At 47.6% G+C, this 18243-nt stretch overlaps 1 protein-coding gene and 1 non-coding gene across 2 annotated transcripts in view; both read right to left on the reverse strand.

Moving 5' to 3' along the window:
• The window catches only part of LOC120709826 (ATP-dependent Clp protease proteolytic subunit, mitochondrial-like), a 39356-nt gene that overhangs the window by 6321 nt on the left and 14792 nt on the right, over positions 1-18243 (reverse strand). The window lies entirely within an intron of this gene.
• On the reverse strand, positions 6230-6338 carry LOC120710952. The gene has a single exon (XR_005690119.1). It is a non-coding gene; the product is annotated as a small nucleolar RNA R71 (small nucleolar RNA).

An 18243-nucleotide genomic window follows, 5' to 3' on the forward strand; every position in this document is an offset into this window, starting at 1 on the left:
ACGCTGAATATGTCGAGGTGCTTCCCGTGTCGAAGTCGCCTCCTCCTCAACCAAAGCTGGTGTCTCCTCAGGTGCAGCTGGTGAAGCCTGAGTCACCTCCTCGATCGGCCCCCGTGAAGTAGACGTAGTCGGATCGGGGCCATCATCATCGTCCGAGCTCGTAGCGGAGGCAACTAGGTCCACAGCACGCGTGGTAGCCTCAGCCTCGCCCTCCGCAGCTTCTTCCTCCTCATCTTCAAAGATGGAGGTGCCGAGCTCATCATCTCCTGCAACTTCAAAGAGAGAAGAATTGCACGGTGTAGTCTCGTCGAAAGTGACTTCACAAGTCTCTCTGACGATGTTAGTATCAATAATCAGCACACGGTACGCTCTAGAGTGAGAAGCATAACCGAGAAAAATGCCATCAGACGAGCGAGACTCAAACTTATCAAGATTTCCATCTTTCAGCACAAAGCACCGCCAACCGAAAACTCTGAGATGGTCAACATGGGGCTGGTGTCCAAATCGCAACTCATAAGAAGTCCTGTGCATGAAAGCACGCAAGAAAATGCGGTTGGACACGTAACAAGCGGTGTTAACCGCCTCAGCCCAGTATTTGCGAGGAGTCCTATGCTCATCGAGCATCGTCCTCGCCATCTCAACCAGCATCCGATTCTTCTGCTCTACGACTCCATTCTGCTGTGGAGTGTAGGGAGAAGAATACTGGTGTTCGAGCCCTTGATTGCTGCAAAAGGCGTCAAAACGAGCATTTTTGAATTCTGTGCCATTATCACTGCGAATCGCTCGCATGGCCTGGGGTAGCTCATTTTTCAACCTCAAGATCAAGTCTCGAACAAACTCGAAAGCCTCATCCTTGGTTCTCATTAAAAAGACCCAAGAATAGCGAGAAAAGTCGTCCACGATCACAAGAACATACCACTTCCCACCAACTGACATCACCCTAGAAGGACCAACTATGTCCATGTGTAGCAATTCTCCAGGGTGAGCGGTCATCACCTAATTAATAGGTGGATGTGAAGTAGCAATCATCTTCCCGTGGTGACACGGATGGCAAACAAGGTCCTTTTCAAACTTCAATTTGGGCAATCCTCGGATCAGGCCAAGTGAGCTAAGTCTCGACAAAAAATCGAAGCTCAAATGTCCAAGTCTCCTATGCCACTTCCACAAATCAGAAGAAGGACCAGCCAACAAGCAACGAGAAGGGCCAAGAGGAGTTCTAGAGAAGTCAACCAAGAAAACCCGATCGCGAGGTGTAATACGGCAAACCAAATCTCCTCTGGAATCCAAAACACGCGAACAACCCTCCTTGAAGCGAACCTCAAACCCCTCATCAAGAAGTACTCCTTTGAGCAAATTGAACCCAAGGTTCGAAACCAAAGCAACCTCTCTTAGGGTAAAGCGATCAGAAACTTGAACATCGCCAAGTCCACGTACCTTTCCTCTTCCATTATCCCCGAACACAATGTACTCCTTTGAGCGCATCAGGGTGAGGTTGGAGAACCATTTGTCATTTCCGGTCATGTGGCGTGAACAACCGGAGTCCATGATCCACCTGTTCTCCAAGCCTCCGAACTGCACATCAGTAGTGAGACAAAGGGTGGGCAAATGTCTCAACACTGGGGTTAGCAAAGTGAGAAGCAAATCAGTGTCAAGCCATTTGCTCTACAGAAGGGTTAGCAAAACCAGACAACGCATATCCCTCGTCCCGTCTACCGCGTGACTGACGAACACCACCACGAGGAAAGCGTGGAGCATCGAAACCTCCTCCAAAGCCTCGGTCCCGTGGTCCACAGCCGTACTGAAAATGACCAGGAGCACGACCGGCAAAGCGACCACCCGCTGGAGCACGGTAACCACCACCGTCTCCCTGACCTCCACCTACACGGTGCGCCCTAGCATCTTGCCTACCACCACGCCGAGAAGGACCATGCACCCGAGCAGAGTACATGTCCGCATTCCGTCTCTCCTGCTCTCGCCTCACAGCCCGCTTCCTCCTGAAGCAAAACTCCTCCAGGTGACCTTCCCTGTCACAAAACTCGCAGTGGTACCTCACCTCACGCTTGGGAGGTGGAGGCCTAGCCTGCGGACGAGGAGGAGCAGCACCCTTCCTCTGGGCAACCTAGGCTGCGGCAGCAGGGAGCGTGTCGAGGGGATTCCTCAGCCCATTGGGTTTTGGAACCCAAACCTACTTCTGCGGAGGTGCTTTCGATGGTTCTTTAAGCACACAATCCGCGGGGTCAACAAGCGTAGGCTGCGTGCTTGTGCTAGCAGTGTTTCCAGCAGCCTTGCCAATCTTACCATACAACCTGTCAAAGTCTGACTTCGTGTATGTGTAACCAACCCCAAACCCATCACCACGCTTGAACTGCTTAATCATCATGCCCAACTGCGGCTCACTGCTAGAAACCCAACTCAGAATCACCCTAAGATAGGTATTCTCATTCTCTAAGTTGGCTTTCTCTACCGCAAGACTATCCAGATCAGCAATCAAGCCAGGGCAAACTGAGCAGTCAATAGGTGGGCTAGACTCTACGACCTTAGTCTTCCCAAAAGACTTGATCAAAGCGTTCTTCTCATCTAGCTCCGACCTAAGCGTGGGACAAAGCTTACAAGCACCAAGCAAAACTGGCCTAGACTTCATCTCCTCTAGCTCGCACACAACAGTAGCAAACTTGGACTTCAACGAAGCTAGATCGGACTTAAAGATAGGACACTCATCACATTCAAGCACATCGCTAACAATAGGAGCATCCTTAACCAATTCTAGTTCATGCTTGGCCTTAGCGAGCTCATGAGACACGTCAGAAAGCGAAGTCTTAGTAACATCTAAGTTCGCGACGTTCTCATCATGCTTGGCACGGAGAGCAACAAGATCGTTCATGTGAGATATGCAGCCAGCGCACTCATCCTCACTAGATTTCTCCCTAGCACAAGCCAGCTTAGCCCTAAGCTTTCTACGCTCTCTAGCTGCTTCCTTAAGCAGCCTCTTCTGGTTGTCGATAGCGGCGTACAACTCCCTAACCTCTGTATCTAGCAGGTCAATCGTGGAGTTTACCTCTGAATCACTCTCGGATCCAGGAGAAGAGTCGGCGTGCATCGGTGTAGCATGTCCACCCGAAGACGCACGAGCACCATCGGCTTCACCCGCCATGGTGCAGAAGCTCTTGCGCCGACCGGCCGCCAAGCAAAGGCCGATGAAGCCAGTGGCTTCCTTGTCCCGCTTCTTCTTCTTCTTGTCGTCGTTGTCCGAGGTCGCTGAAGAAGAGAGGTCTGTGTCGGAGCTGTTATCAAGGTCGCTGAGCTGCGCCAGGAAGGCCTTCTCCCGCTTCTTGGCCTTGTACTGGAAGCGCTTCTTGAGTGACTCCTTGTCGAAGCGTCCTCCCTGGTCACGACTGCGGTGCTTGTGTCGCCGACGCTCCTTGTTGGAGCATCCCTCGTCGCGGTCGCGGTGGCGGTAGTAGTCGAAGTGGTTGTTCTGGCCACCGCCGGACTTCTTGGGGCAATCGGCGATGAAGTGGTTCAAATCGCCACAGTTGTAGCACCCGGGGTTCTTCTTCCTCTGCCTGTTATGGTAGACGCACTGGAACTTGCTGATGAGGAGGCACAAGTCGTCGTCGCCCAGCGTCTCCAGCTGCTCATCTGTAAAAGAAGGCAAAGAGGCAAGAGAAAAGCCAAGAGCAGAGTTAGCGTTAGAGCTCGATCCACCTAGGCCAGTCACAAGAGCGATGCTCTTGGAAGGAGGGGCACCATTGAGCTTGGCTCGTGTCTGGTTATCCACATCTGTGGCCTTGAGCTTGCTGAAAAGCTCGTTCACCATCAGAGTCTCATAGCCAGCAGACTCAATGATGGTGTTCACCTTGAGATCCCACCCAGAGCGGTCAAGTGCGTAGAGCAACTTGAGAGCCTTCTCGTGCTCTGTGTACTCAAGGGCATCAGCAGATATGTTCGCATTGACTTTGTTCACAATCGACTGAAAACGACTGAACATCAAGTCAATGCTCTCACTCGGCTCCTGTGTGAAGTTCTCGTATTCACGCCGGTGAGTCTCGAACAGTCTGGCCTTCACCTGAGGTGTGCCCTCGTGGTAGTTCTCAAGACACATCCAAATCTTGTGGGCTTCCTGAAAACCCTAGACGCGTGAGAACTCCGCACGAGAAACGCCAGCGAACAAGGCATTGACAGCCTTGGCGTTAGCCTCGTGCTCAGTCACTTGAAGAGGAGTGACCCGAGCGGCAAGCACCACGTAAGCCTGGTTCTTGGTAATATCCCAGACCTCGGCTCCCATGCTCTGCAAGAAGGCTCTCATGCGAACCTTCCAGTAGGCATAGTCCTCGCCGGAAAACACCGGGATCTTCCCAAGACTCGCCATGGTCGCCAAGTGGTTTTCGAACCGGTTAAGGTACTGAAAACCTCAACCAAGCTCTGATACCAATTGAGGGACCGAAACCGGCGACCAGAGGGGGGGGTGAATGGGAGCCGATCAAAATTTCTCTCGAAATTGATCCGTCGACCTATATCCCAAAATCACCCAAGCCCTCAAGCGTTCTGACCAAAGTTTGGAATAGGTATGGAAAAGCTAAACCGACACAAAAGGCCTAGAACGGGTGAGCGAAGACACAGAAGCAAATCAGAGTCGAATCGGGAAAACAGCAGCCCTGTCTGCCTGGACCGGTCTGACCGGTGCCACGGACCGGTCTGACCAGTCGGGGTCTGAACAAAAGCGAGCAGACCGGTCTGACCGGTGGCACCCAGAAAACCCCGAAAACTTTGATTCAAACGGTGAATCTCGACCAAACGACCACGAAAATCGATGAAACTTGGGGGATAGCTTCGACCCTACCCCGTGAACATATCCCCAAGAGATCTCGTCCTAAAGATCAAAGAATCTTGAGAATTCGAGGGGAGATCAAGAAGGAGTGGGGTTTTCCCAAGAACCCAAAAAATCCAATTCGGGTGAACTCGTGATTCCAGATGGTTTAGCACTAGGCTAGATGGATAGGAATCATCACAACGAGTAGAGCAAAACATGAATCCATGGGGTTTTCTCCTCCGAACACAAAACACACCAAAAGAGGAGAATCGAAACCCAAAACGCAAAAGAGGAAGGGGGGACGAAAAGCTCAGCACACACGGGTGAATCTCAAATCAATTTCATTCATAAATCACGGAGGAATTCACCTATACAAAGGCTAGAGCCGACCACACCATCATCCACCCTCTAGATTGGAGAGATTAGCTATAATCTAACCCTCTTTTGCATTGGAGACCTTGGCCCTAACCTAGAGCACGACGAAGGAGAAGGAGTAAACAGAAAAGGACTCAAGAGACTCGAAGCCCATGACCTGGAGAAGGGGCGACTTAAATACCCAGCTGTCGTGGCCAGACCGGTTAGACCGGTCCAAGGGACCGGTCGGGTCTGCAGCAGCGCCGTACATGTCCTCAATCAACGATGGAGTTTCTTTCTTCGACCCGAAGTCTTCCCTGCGATGCCTCCACGTTGATGAAGATCCGGTCCGCGGTTTTGGAGGGTCCGCGAAACCCGGGTAGGTGGCCGGTTTTGAGAAAACCGCCAAAACCTCACGCGCGGGAATATTCCCGCCTCCACGCCGTGGCCCTAGACGCCATTCCTGCCTCGGCCTTCTGATGGCCCTAGACTTTACTCTTTCAGGCTAATGTCACTTTATGTCTTCTTTTATTTTTGATTTGAATGAAGACAGGGGTAGTGTATGACTGGTTTCTCCCTGCCGGAAAACTACACAGACAATCCAGAGAGGCTCGTGAGAAGGGCACGACCTCGCATCGTTCCTCATCTCGCTATCCTCCCGACACAAGAACCCATTCAGGAAGCACCACCTGTTCTTGAGGCTATGGCTGAAAAGACTCTCCGCGAGTTCTCCGTCCCCTCCACCAACAATGTGGCCACTGGCCCCAACTTCAACGTCGGGGACGTGAACTTTGAACTCAAATCAAGCCTCATTAACATGGTGCAGGCTAGTCCATTCGACGGCAAGCCGAACGAATGACGCAAATGCTTATTTGCAGAACTTTCTGGAGCTCTGCGACACCGTTGTTATCCGCGGTGTCGCTGCCGACGTTGTCAAGCTTCGTCTGTTTCCCTTTTCTCTCTTGGGGAAGGCGAAACAGTGGTTTTATAAAGAAAAGGACATCGACACCTGGGCCAAATGCTCCAAGGCGTTCCTCGCAAAATTCTTCCCGCTAGGCAAAACAAATGCCCTGCGCGGGAAAATATCAAGTTTCTAGCAGACGGGGATAGAATCCATCCCAGAAGCTTGGGAAAGGATGTAGGAATACATCCTGGCCTGTCCTCACCATGGCATGGATGAGTGGTTCATCCTCCAAAGCTTCTACAACGGGCTCACAATGATATCTCGAGCCAACATTGATGCTGCTGCTGGAGGAGCCTTGCTCGACCTGACCATAGCCAAAGCCAAAGAATTGGTCGAGAAGATAGTCTCCAACCAGGGGTGGAGCGATGGATGACTCCAACCCCGCACGAAAGGCATGCATACCATCAAGGAGACGGATATGATCGTTGCCAAGCTGGACCTCCTACTGAAGCATCTCGGCGAAAGGGCCGAATTCAAGAAGCATAGAGAAAACTATGGTCGTGCCATGGAATCGCACTTCACGTGCGAAGTCTGTGGCAATGAAGGACATTCGGGGGACGACTGCCCCGAAACCCGTGAAGACTGCGCCTACCTCAACAACAACAGCAGTAACGGGTACCGTCCACAACAAGGAGGCCAGGGGTGGAACCATCCACGTCCACCTTTTTAGGGAGGTAATAACTACAATCCTTCTTATAATTTGAATTTTAATTCGAGCCAACCTCCCTTAAGAGATGTTGTTCTTGACCAAGTTAAAATTAACAAAAATATAAATAAAAAGCTAATGGCCAATGATAAATCCCTGGAAAGTTTAAATGTTAAGCTTGAAACTTTGTCTTCAATGCTCAAAAATCTGTTAAGTTTCAACAAAATGATCGAAACCCAGCTTGCACAAATTGCTGCTTCGTTGCCTGCTGTTGAGAGCGGGAAGATCCCGGGGCAACCCGAGTCTCCCGTTGAGAATGTTAGCATGGTGTCTATCGGACGGGGTAACTCGTCCTGGAGGTCACCATGCAATAACCATGTAGGTAGGTACAATCCTCCAAGGAATGATGTCTGGGATGGCATGGTGGCAGCAGTGCAGGAGGATCCAGGGGTCCCCATGATCAGTTGCTCGATCTACATCAAACACTTCGAGCGTTGACTTTGTGATTTGGGGGCAAGTGTGAATATAATGCCCAAGGTAATATATGAAGCACTTGAATACCCTACTCTTTCCCCAACAACTATGCTCGTACAGCTTGCAGATTCGACCATTCGGTATCCCGAAGGGATAGCCGAACACGTTTTTGTACGAGTACGAGACTCCTTCGTCCTTCCCGACTTTGTGGTAATGGATATGGAGTCGACCTCGTACTTGGGTGACCTTTCCTAAGGTCCGCCAAGGCAAGGATCGATGTCGGAAAGGGAGAAATCCGTTTGTGTCGGAAGGGAGGATATGTTTTTCAGGTTCAAAAAGAGGGAAGAGCAGCGCTTCATGATCCAACAAAACAGTGAAGGGCAAGCACTCTGGGGTGCACCAGAACCCCAGCCAGAACCCTGTTGGCGCCTACCAATGTCACCTGCGATGACGCCCACAGACACCAATTTGGGGTGGCAGTATTTCATGAACCACGAATAAATCCACAAGCGCACGTAATACTGGGGTGTCATTTATATTTTCGCAGGGAAGGCGGCGAGTGAGAAGATATATAGATTAGTTGGTGAACTCTATCTAGATTGGATATTCTCATGCATAAACAGGGGTAAGATAATAATATGGTAGGAGGTAGTGTGACACACAAACAAACTACCCTCTTGGATAAATAAATAAAAGAAAGATAAAAGATGCTTTAGGCCGGGAGCAAGGCAGAAGTTAGAGCTCGAGTCAGCTGTGCTAGGCTAGCTATATCTACACTTTCTCATTGGTTAGCTCTTCAGAGATTAAACTACACAACAGGGAGATCGCCATCGAAGCAACGGGAGGAACCCGTATACCCCGGTGACTTTATGTACCTCCTACCCCCCATACCGAAAGTGGAGGATTACTCGGGCTCGGACAGGGCTGTCACCACCTGCCGGCTACCTCTACAAACCATGGGTATAGTTAACATCCAGCAACACTTAGCTAATCTAGACACCATGTCTACACTAGTAAGGGATAATCTAGTGTCCCGCGCGGAGCCCCCACCCTTCGGATGAACAGACATCACACTAGAGCAATCATACGAATACTGGAGCAGTTGATAGAGTTCTAAGAATAGAAGACTAACCATCTCCAGCACAGGGCGATCATACAATGCAAGCATGGAATGATAACGCAACCATATCAAGAAGCATATATCCGATAACTCAGAACATACTTCAAGCAGATATCGGTAACCATAGTCTAATTCTATTACAAACAACCAAATATTACAAGAGAGAGAGCAAGAGATGAACCCATACCAGAACTCTCGAGCAACTCCGGCGACTCGATGACTCCTAGACTTCTCCTAAACTCCACTAAGCCTAAAGACTATGCAAGGAATTCAAGAGGGGAGAGATGTGAGGTGTGTGGGGTGTGTGTGTGTTCTAATCTCTACCCCCCTTGTATTTATAGCAGGGAGCCACTAGGTGAAGCCATCACAACCGATGTAGGGGACCAATGGGGAGACGCCACGTGCCCTGGTTGAGGCGGTGGGGACCACGGGCCAGGTCGGCCGACCAGGTAGGTCGGTCGGCCTGCCCGGGCCACCAACCGCCCCCAACTTCTTCTGGCAGGCTGTCTTGGGCCTCCTAGTCTGATCCATGTTGGGGTTGGCCTGTCTTGACTTGTTTGAATTGGGTTCTTGCATCACTTTTGGTCCATCTGAGCCTGAATCGGTGCTCTGATAATTTTTGTGAATTTATGTCGGGCCAAAGTGTGCTTGTAACTTGCATATTAGCTTGAAAACACAACTTGCATATTCTAAAAGGTAAAGTGTGGTTTAGGGACTTTATTGGATAAGGATGCGTGTAAAAAATGCAAACTCTCATGATTTTCTGATCAAGTTGATGCCTAGAAATGATCGTTAGTGAGCGTCAACAAGATCCCCCAAGCCGTTTTTTGCTCGTCCCGAGTAAAGTAGGACAAATCAGGTTGTTGATCAGAAAATCACTTTGACTCGTACCTTACCTATCATGTCATAGTCTAAAGCAAAGAGATTCATCTATAAGTCTAAATAAGTCGGTTAGCATACCTTTGCTCAATTACCTTACTCCTTCATGGGGCTGTTTAGCTGTCTCCTTGTCTTGGGCTTTTGAGAGTTAGAACGGTGCATAGAGTAGTACTTACTTGTTCATAGATCCGCATTCCATCTGGAGACACTTTTTTGAAAGATTTTTTAAAACATGGCAAAGCTCCCAGGATAACTCTCTTGAGGCACTCATCTTGTATTTCCTTACCAGGGCAGTGTTTGCCTTTGATCTTCCCTACTACTACAAGCCTTTGTGGAGCTCATAGTAGAATAAGAACAGGGCACACTTGTATTCTATTTATTGTAAAGTCAAAGAGAGGATCCATGGAGAAATAAGTCATGCAATCTATATCAAAAGGTGCAAGTGTATGAGTGGATGGATGGATGGATGGATGGATGGATGGATGGATATGGCTTACTCCTTGAGGTAATGACTTTTCTCTCTCGAATAATCCCTATCTCTCTCTCTCTCTTTTGAGACATGGTTACCTCTTTTTCTCTCTTTTTTTGGGTCATGCTTCTTTGGCATGCCATCTTTTCTCTTTTTGGGGCAACCATAATCTAACTTTATTTTATTTTAGGGATGTTTTACGAGAGAGATCACCAAGACATGGAGCATTTATTATGTGGAATGGATGGATGGTGATGCCAATTCCCAGTGTAGGAATATAGCAAATAGATGGGACATGTACGTGCTTATGATCGAGAAAGCATGAAAAGCATCTCACTAGGGTCGCACAATTTGACAAAACTCAATAGAACATCAAGCAGCATATGTGTAAAGGTTTTTCATGGAATATGACATATGGCTCTGGTATGACATTGCATATCATTGGGGAACTTGCCTTTTATTTTATTTTTTTGAAAAACAACTCCAGACTTCAAGCATCACTAGAACAAGCTTGCACAACCTTATTTACCATATCTGAACTCACAACAACTTAGACTTGGATCAAGCATATGCAACCCACGGAACTTTCAGGTTCATTGACAAGATATTTGCATAACCAGCAGATTTAAAGTCAAGAGAACTCTTATTTTTTTCAAACTAGGCACAACAGACATGATAGAGCAAAGCAAAACTCATCCTTTCAACTTATCAAAAGGAGTTAAAACATTCTTACCGCGCATCATGAAAAAGGAAAATAAAGCAGTAAATTTTTATTTTGTTTTTGAAAGTTTTTAACAAATTTTATTGAAAGCAAATAAAAGGATACAGTTGACTTAGGGGAGGGAACCTCTCCCAAGCTAGCTCTTAGTTTAGGGTCCGAAAAGCAGGATCTTTCTCCATACCTGATCAGGTTGAGGTCGTTTCATCCGTACCTGGAGAAGTAGTAGCGGTCGATGACGTCTTGTTCTTCTTGCGCTCTTTCTTCTTATTCTTCTTTGGTGGCGTAGATGGCGCAGGAACAGGATCCGCAGGCATGGTAACCTTTGATTTACCCTTCTTCTTAGACCTTTTTGAGCTTGTTGGATCTTCTTTCATAAGTGTCTTCATAAAAGGTATAAGACTATCCTTCTATGAGGGTGTGGCTTCGACTTCTTTGATTTTTTGAGGATTTGGCCCAAATTTGACTCGGACCATCAAGTATTGCTCTCTCTTGGGACGGAAGTCAAATTTCTCCTCTTTACCATTGATATGGAGTCGGATTTCTCCGGCCCCAACATCAATATGTGCATCTGCTGTATTGAGGAACGGCCGTCCTAGAATGAGAGTAGTCTCCTTCTGATTATCCATATCAAGTACCACAAAGTCGACTGGGATGAAACAGTCTCGTACTCTCACGGGGACATCCTCAGCAATTCCTTCTGGGTGACGTACTAAAGAATCAGCCAATTGCAATTGCATGGGCGTTGGTGTCAACTCCGTATAGTTGAGTTGGTCAAACACCGCCTTCGGCATCACACTAACGCTGGCCCCCAAATCACATAAGGCTTTGTCGAAGTTCTATGTCTCTATTGAACATCTGATAGTGGGGAATCCTGGATCCTTTTTCTCCTCGGGCAATTGTTGAAGTATAGCTGCACTGCATGCCTCAGTGAGCTTAATTACTTCGGTAGTTGGCGGCGGTCGCTTGTTGTTGATTATGTCCTTGATATAGCGAGCATAGGTCGGAACCTTCATCGTATCCATCAAGGGCACATTGATGTTCACTTGTTGTATTATCTCAACAAAGCGGCTGAACTGCTCATCTGTACTTGGCTTCTTTGCCCTCATAGGGAACGGCAATACTTGGGTATCATAAAATTCAAGCGGAGCCGTCTTCCCTTCATGAACCTTCTCGGGTTCCTCCTCCCGAGGTGGTTCTTCTGCCACCGGGCTTGCTTTCTTCCTGTTAACATGGTTAGGATAAGGCGGGTCTTGAGTAGTTTTACCTCCTCGTATGGTTATCGCCTTAACGTTCTCCAAAGCAGGGGCATGGTAGCAGCCACTTGAGCTAGTTGAGTCTCAATCATCTTGTTGAAACTCAATTGGTTCTTGATGGCAGTGGAGAATCAGTCCATCTTGGCATGGATAGTCTCCATAGATATGTCTATAGCGGCCAACTTCTTTTGAAGTGACTCATTGATCTTCGCTTGGCCGTAGACAAGATCTCTCAAGGTAGGCTGGTTAGGACAGAAAGAATTCGAATTCCCATTACCTCCTTTGTAGTATGGGCGTGGTTGATTCCACCCCTGACCTCCTTGTGGACGAAACCCACTGCTGCCACTGAGGAATAGAGCTTCTTCTTGGGTTTCTGGGCAATTGTTGCCCGAATGTCCAACATTTCCACAGACCTCGCATGTCATGCGAGTTTCCAAGGCTTGAAGTGTTTGCATCTTAGCCTTATCTTGGGAATAATCCTCAAATTTCTTGAGGAGGAGACCAATCTTCATAGCAAGCATGTCAGCCTCCTTGACGGAGTGCATACCACGCTGGTGCGGTTGGAGGCGATCATTGCTCCAACCTGGGTTGGAAACCATCTTCTCGATCAATGATGTAGCTCTTTCAATGGTTAGCGAGAAGAAAGCTCCACCCGCAGCGGCATCTACATGATCACGGGATGACTGTGTCAACCCGTTGTAGAAGTTCTGTAGAATGAGCCAATTATCCATTCCATGGTGATGACACGCCAGAATGTATTCCTGAAGCCTCTCCCAAGCTTCTGGAATTGACTCATTTGATGCCTGCTGGAAGTTCGAAATCCGACCCCGAAGAGCATTGGTTTTGTCCGTCGGGAAGAACTTCGAGAGGAACGCCTTGGCACATTTGTCCCAAGTATTCACAACAGCCTTGTTAGCATAAAACCATTGCTTTGCTCTCCCCAAGAGAGAGAACGGCAACAGACGGAGCCGGATTGCATCTTGCGATACACCCTTGATAACAAAAGTACTGCAGAGCTCCAGGAACTGCTGGAGATGAGCGCTGGCATCCTCATTGGCCTTGCCACAGAAAGGGCTGACCTGCACCATCATAATGAGACCCGTCTTGATCTCGAAATTTTCTCCTCCGGTGTTAACCTCGGGCCCGGTAGGGACCTGGTTAGCAGACGGAGCAGAGTAATCATGGAGTGTCTTCTCGGCCATAGCTCTAGGAGCTGACGACGATGCAATGACTGGTTCAACTGCCGAGAGTGATCTCCGAGGTGATACGAGACGAGCTCGCACCCTTCTCAAAAGTGACTCTAGATCGGAAAGAAAGTTTTGCGGCAAGTCGAAACCGGTCATACACTACCCTGTTTTAATATCAACAAAGACAAGAAAACAAAACCAAGTTAGCCTGTTTAGCAAGCGAATACCAATTTTGATTTTGTTCACAACTTTGTCTATATATTTCACTATGTGCCTTCCCCGGCAACGACGCCAAAAATGCTTGTTGGCGCCTACCAACGTCACCAGCGATGACGCCTGCAGACGCCAATTTGGGGTGGCAGTATTTCATGAACCACGAATAAATCCGCAAGCGCACGGAATACCGCTGTAGCATTTTACTCAGGAGTATAACGGGGTGTCATTTATATTTCCGCAGGGAAGGTGGTGAGTGAGAAGATATATAGATTAGTTGGTGAACTCTATCTAGATTGGATATTCTCATGCATAAACAGGGGTAAGATAATAATATGGTAGGAGGTAGTGTGACACACACAAACTACCCTCTTGGATAAATAAATAAAAAAAAGATAAAAGATGCTTTAGGCCGGGAGCAAGGTAGAAGTTAGAGCTCGAGTCAGCTATGCTAGGCTAGCTATATCTACACTTTCTCATTGGTTAGCTCGTCAGAGATTAAACTACACAACAGGGCGATCGCTATCGAAGCAACGGGAGGAGCCCGTATACCCTGGCGACTTTATGTACCTCCTTACCCCCATACCGAACGTGGAGGATTACTCGGGCTCGGACAGGGCTGTCACCACCTGCCGGCTACCTCTACAAACCGTGGGTATAGTTGACATCTAGAAACACTTAGCTAAACTAGACACCATGTCTACACTAGTAAGGGATACTCTAGTGTCCCGCACGGAGCCCCCACCCTTCGGATGGACAGACATCACACTAGAGCAATCATACGAATACTGGAGCAGTTGATAGAGTTCTAAGAACAAAACACTAACCATCTCCAGCACAGGGCGATCATACAATGCAAGCATGGAATGATAACACAACCATATCAAGAAGCATATATCCAATAACTCAGAACATACTTCAAGCAGATATCGGTAACCATAGTCTAATTCTATTACAAACAACCGAATATTACAAGAGAGAGCTAGAGATGAACCCATACCAGAACTCTCGAGCAACTCCGGCGACTCAATGACTCATAGACTTCTCCTAAACTCCACTAAGCCTAAAGACTATGCAAGGAATGCAAGAGAGGAGAGATGTGAGGTGTGTGGTGTGTGTGTGTGTTCTAATCTCTACCCCCCTTGTATTTATAGCAGGGAGCCACTGGGTGAAGCCATCACAACCGACGTAGGGGACCAATGGGGAGACGCCACGTGCCCTGGTTGAGGCGATGGGGCCCACGGGCCAGGTCGGCCGACCAGGTAGGTCGGTCGGCCTGCCCGGGCCACCAACCGCCCCCAACTTCTTCTGGCAGGCTGTCTTGGGCCTCCTTGTCTGATCCACATTGGGGTTGGCCTGTCTTTACTTGTTTGAATTGGGTTCTTGCATCACTTTTGGTCCATCTGAGCCTGAATCGGTGCTCTAATAATTTCTGTGATTTTATGTCGGGCCAAAGTGTGCTTGTAACCTGCATATTAGCTTGAAAACACAACTTGCATGTTCTAAAAGGTAAAGTGTGGTTTTGGGACTTTATTGGATAAGGAATGCAAACTCTCATGATATTCTGATCAAGTTGACGCCTGGAAATGATCGTTAGTGAGCGTCAACAAACCCCGAGCCTCCACACCTAAAAGAAAGAAGAAGGCAAAGAAGGTGTGGCGGAAGGTCGAGAGTTCGGTCTCGTCCAGTTCTCCAGGGCGAGCCAACGAATGGTAAGAACGATGGAGAAAAGTCGTGCACGTCGGACTATAAACGACGCACCCTTGCCAAAGGTAAATTGGTATTTATGTCATATTTTCTTTCTCCGTTTTTTCAAAATTTTCCTTTTACCTCATTTGTTTTTCCCCACTACATGTTTGAAATTTTCAAATTTGTTTTCTGCATGCTGGAATTTTTCTACCACTTTTCCCTTTTCACAAAAATACCAAAAATATTTTCTGAGTTTTAAATCCTCTGGGAAAAATAATTTGGACATCTTTTCGAGCAAACTTTTGGCCGTGCACCATATTTTCAAAGTTTATGACCGTTGAGAAATCACCTAGCCAAAGAGGGACACTAGGGGGCCCACACTGGCGCCGGCCGACCCCACAGGTCGGCCGACCCAGGGCCAACGACTCCTAGGCACCACCTTCTCCAACGGCTACTTGACCATTGTGCCTGGCTTCTCCTCGGATGCACTCGTCCAGATTCTTTTAAATAGAAGCCGAGAGGGGGTTGAGGAGCTCTCATGCTCACTCTCTTCACTCTCACTCCCTCTCACACATTCTTGCTCGGGTTTCCATTGGATTTTGGCTCAAGTTTGATTGCAAGAAAGCTCTCTCTCTCTCTCTCTCATTTCTTTGATGCAAGTTTGTCTACACACTTTGCGGAATAACTTTCGGGTAAGAGTTTCATTTTCATTTCACTAACGTAACCCGAATTGAGTTGTTCTCGTTCGTTCTTGTTCATTCTTGTTGCAAGCATGAGGGGTGCAGGACGTAAGATTTCCGGAGCTCTCAAGAAGATGACGGGGTTAGGCTCGTCCCGTTCACGGGGTGAGTCAAGCCCTTGCCATTCTTCCGAACCTGCACCAACACCAACCACGATGGATTATGAGCAAGACGAACAAGAAGAACAGTTCGAGGAGCAAGCTGCAGAGCCGCAAGCCGAGGACATAGAGATAGATGAAGATGAGGCACCATACCTCGACTTGCGAGACGACCGCGAGTTTCAAGCCTACGCTATGATCAAGAATCGAAGCTTTGGTCATACCAGAGCCTTCGATCTGGACCTTCTCGAGAAAACATGTATGGATGTTGACTTCGCTCGTGTTTGGCATGCAGTTGGATGGGATGGTTTTGTGCCCGTTGAGGAGAATGGTTCTCGTCTCCTCACCATCCAGTTTCTTTGCACTCTTCGGGAGGTGGACGATGGTGTTTCTTTCTGAATTTTTGGAGTTGAACGCTATTTTAATTGGAGAAATTTCAGCCACCTCCTTGGTTTTAGCGCGCGCTTGCCAGTTTCCCTTGCAAAAGCTTGCCACGGTTTTGATCGACATGAGTTTTGTGGTTTGATTTTGGGTCAAGTTGTTCGTGGCAAGTTTGCACCTCGGTGCAATGACATTCAGAATCCGACTCTTCGTTTGATGCACAAGTGGGTGGCTATCACTCTCTTTCCAAGAGATGATCCATGCCTAGTGCGGAACGATGAGTTGATGATATTATATGCCATGGTCAACAAGATCCGAATCTCCCCCGTGCAAGCAATGGTTAAGCAATGGCTCACAAATTTTTGGATGACGGGTCCTATTGAATGCACTTCTTTGGTTACCCACATCGCATCAAACATGGGAATCTTAGACGGGAACCCCATTCCTTTCATTGAGGAGCCCCGTGTTATGATCGATGAGGCGTACTTGGTTCAAGGCCACACACTCAAGAAAGGCCCGGATGACTTCTTAATTTTCTTTTCACTTAGTTATGCTAATAAAATTCCATTGCCAAACGTGGGATATCACTTGTATAACTGCCGTTCGCTAACCATCCTTCTTGTTCCACAAGAGGAGAGACGCAGTCATATTGTTTCTGGTCTTCCTGGCAGGGTTACAAGAAGCAGGGCCAGAAGGGAGGAACTCATGCAGCAACAACCTCAGCCTCAACCACAGCAATATGAGGCTGGAGGTTTGTCATGGCAGAGTGCCAGCTCCACCGAGTGGGCATGGAAGGCCTCAGGGTGCCGGTCCACCAGCTCCAGCTCCAGTGGACCCCTGCGACGTACAGCTTCATCCAGAGATTTCGCTACTCTGACTCGGTAGATGGGCGAGCTGAACGTGCGCACCACCAACATCGACGAGTCGCTGGGCCAGCACATCGAGTCAACTCAGAACTGGCAGCGATACACAGGCGAGAGAATCCGCAACCTGGAGCAGTAACAGCAGCAGACCCAGGAGGAGTGGAGGGCCTACTACCGTTGGGCTGGGTTTAACCCCAACCAACAGCAGTGAGCCTTAAGCTAGCTCGGGGGAGGACCCCCACGAGAGGTACCTTGTATCAAACTCTATCTTTACTACTTTCAAAACCTTGCGTGAAACCAAACAAAAATTTGCAAAATTCTGAAAATCCATAAAAAATTTGCATAACTAAAATCAAATAAAAATTGGCAAAACCTAGAAAAAACCCAAAAATATTTACTTGCTTTCCAGTATGTGTAGTAAGCATGCGTAGTTTTTCCTTGTTGAGATGATGAATAGTTGCTCTGTTAGTTCCTTTCATATGCCTAGTTACAACCTTGTGCTCTTCCTAAATTTTGAGTTTGGTGGCTAGTTGTTCAAACCTTAAGCTTGAAACTTGTGGGTAGCAAAAAGCAGAATTCGAATCTAGGTTGTTGCGGGTTATGATATGGCTGAAAAGAGTTGCTATGATCTTCTCCTATGTGATGCATGATATCTGGAGTATTTCTTTTCAAAAATATGAAAATAAAATAAAGTTCCTCGGTGATATGCAATTCCCATCCAAAGCCGTATGAGTTACAAGTTTGAAAAGCCTTTCCACATATGCAACTTGTCTTCTCATTGAGCTTTGTCAAATTGTTGTGACCCTTTGAGAGAATCACTTCATACACCCATGATCAAGATCACGTACACGTACACGTCCACTCACATGCTATACTTCTACACTTGGAAGATAGAAAGTACATCCACCATCCATTCACAAATAAAACTCCATGCTGTACTATGTCTATCTCTCTCCAAAGTTATCATCATAGTGTATAAGCTATACAAAAAGAAATAAAAGATGCATACCCAAAGAAGGTATGCCACATGACCACAAGGCGTGTCAAAAAAAAGAGAGAAAAAGAAAATATAGCCCATACCAAAAATATTACAAGGGAGAGAGAATTCATATAAAGGAGTTTCCATCCATCATCCACCAAAAATATCCACACACTTGCACATCTTGATCAAGGCTTATGACTTGTTTCTCCTTTGGATCCGGTCTTTGACTTAGCAAAATATGAGAAGCAAGTTCGCCATCATACCCTCCATACCTACAGATCCACCAAAAAGAGCCATTAGAAGTAGGATGGAAAAGAAAGGCGCATAAAAATGCATTGGTAAGGAATGAAACACATTTTGAGCGATCCGAGAGATCACCCGAGGAACTTACAAATTTCTT

This window comes from Panicum virgatum, chromosome 5K (assembly GCF_016808335.1).
Source record: "Panicum virgatum strain AP13 chromosome 5K, P.virgatum_v5, whole genome shotgun sequence".
Taxonomy (NCBI): Eukaryota; Viridiplantae; Streptophyta; class Magnoliopsida; order Poales; family Poaceae; genus Panicum; species Panicum virgatum.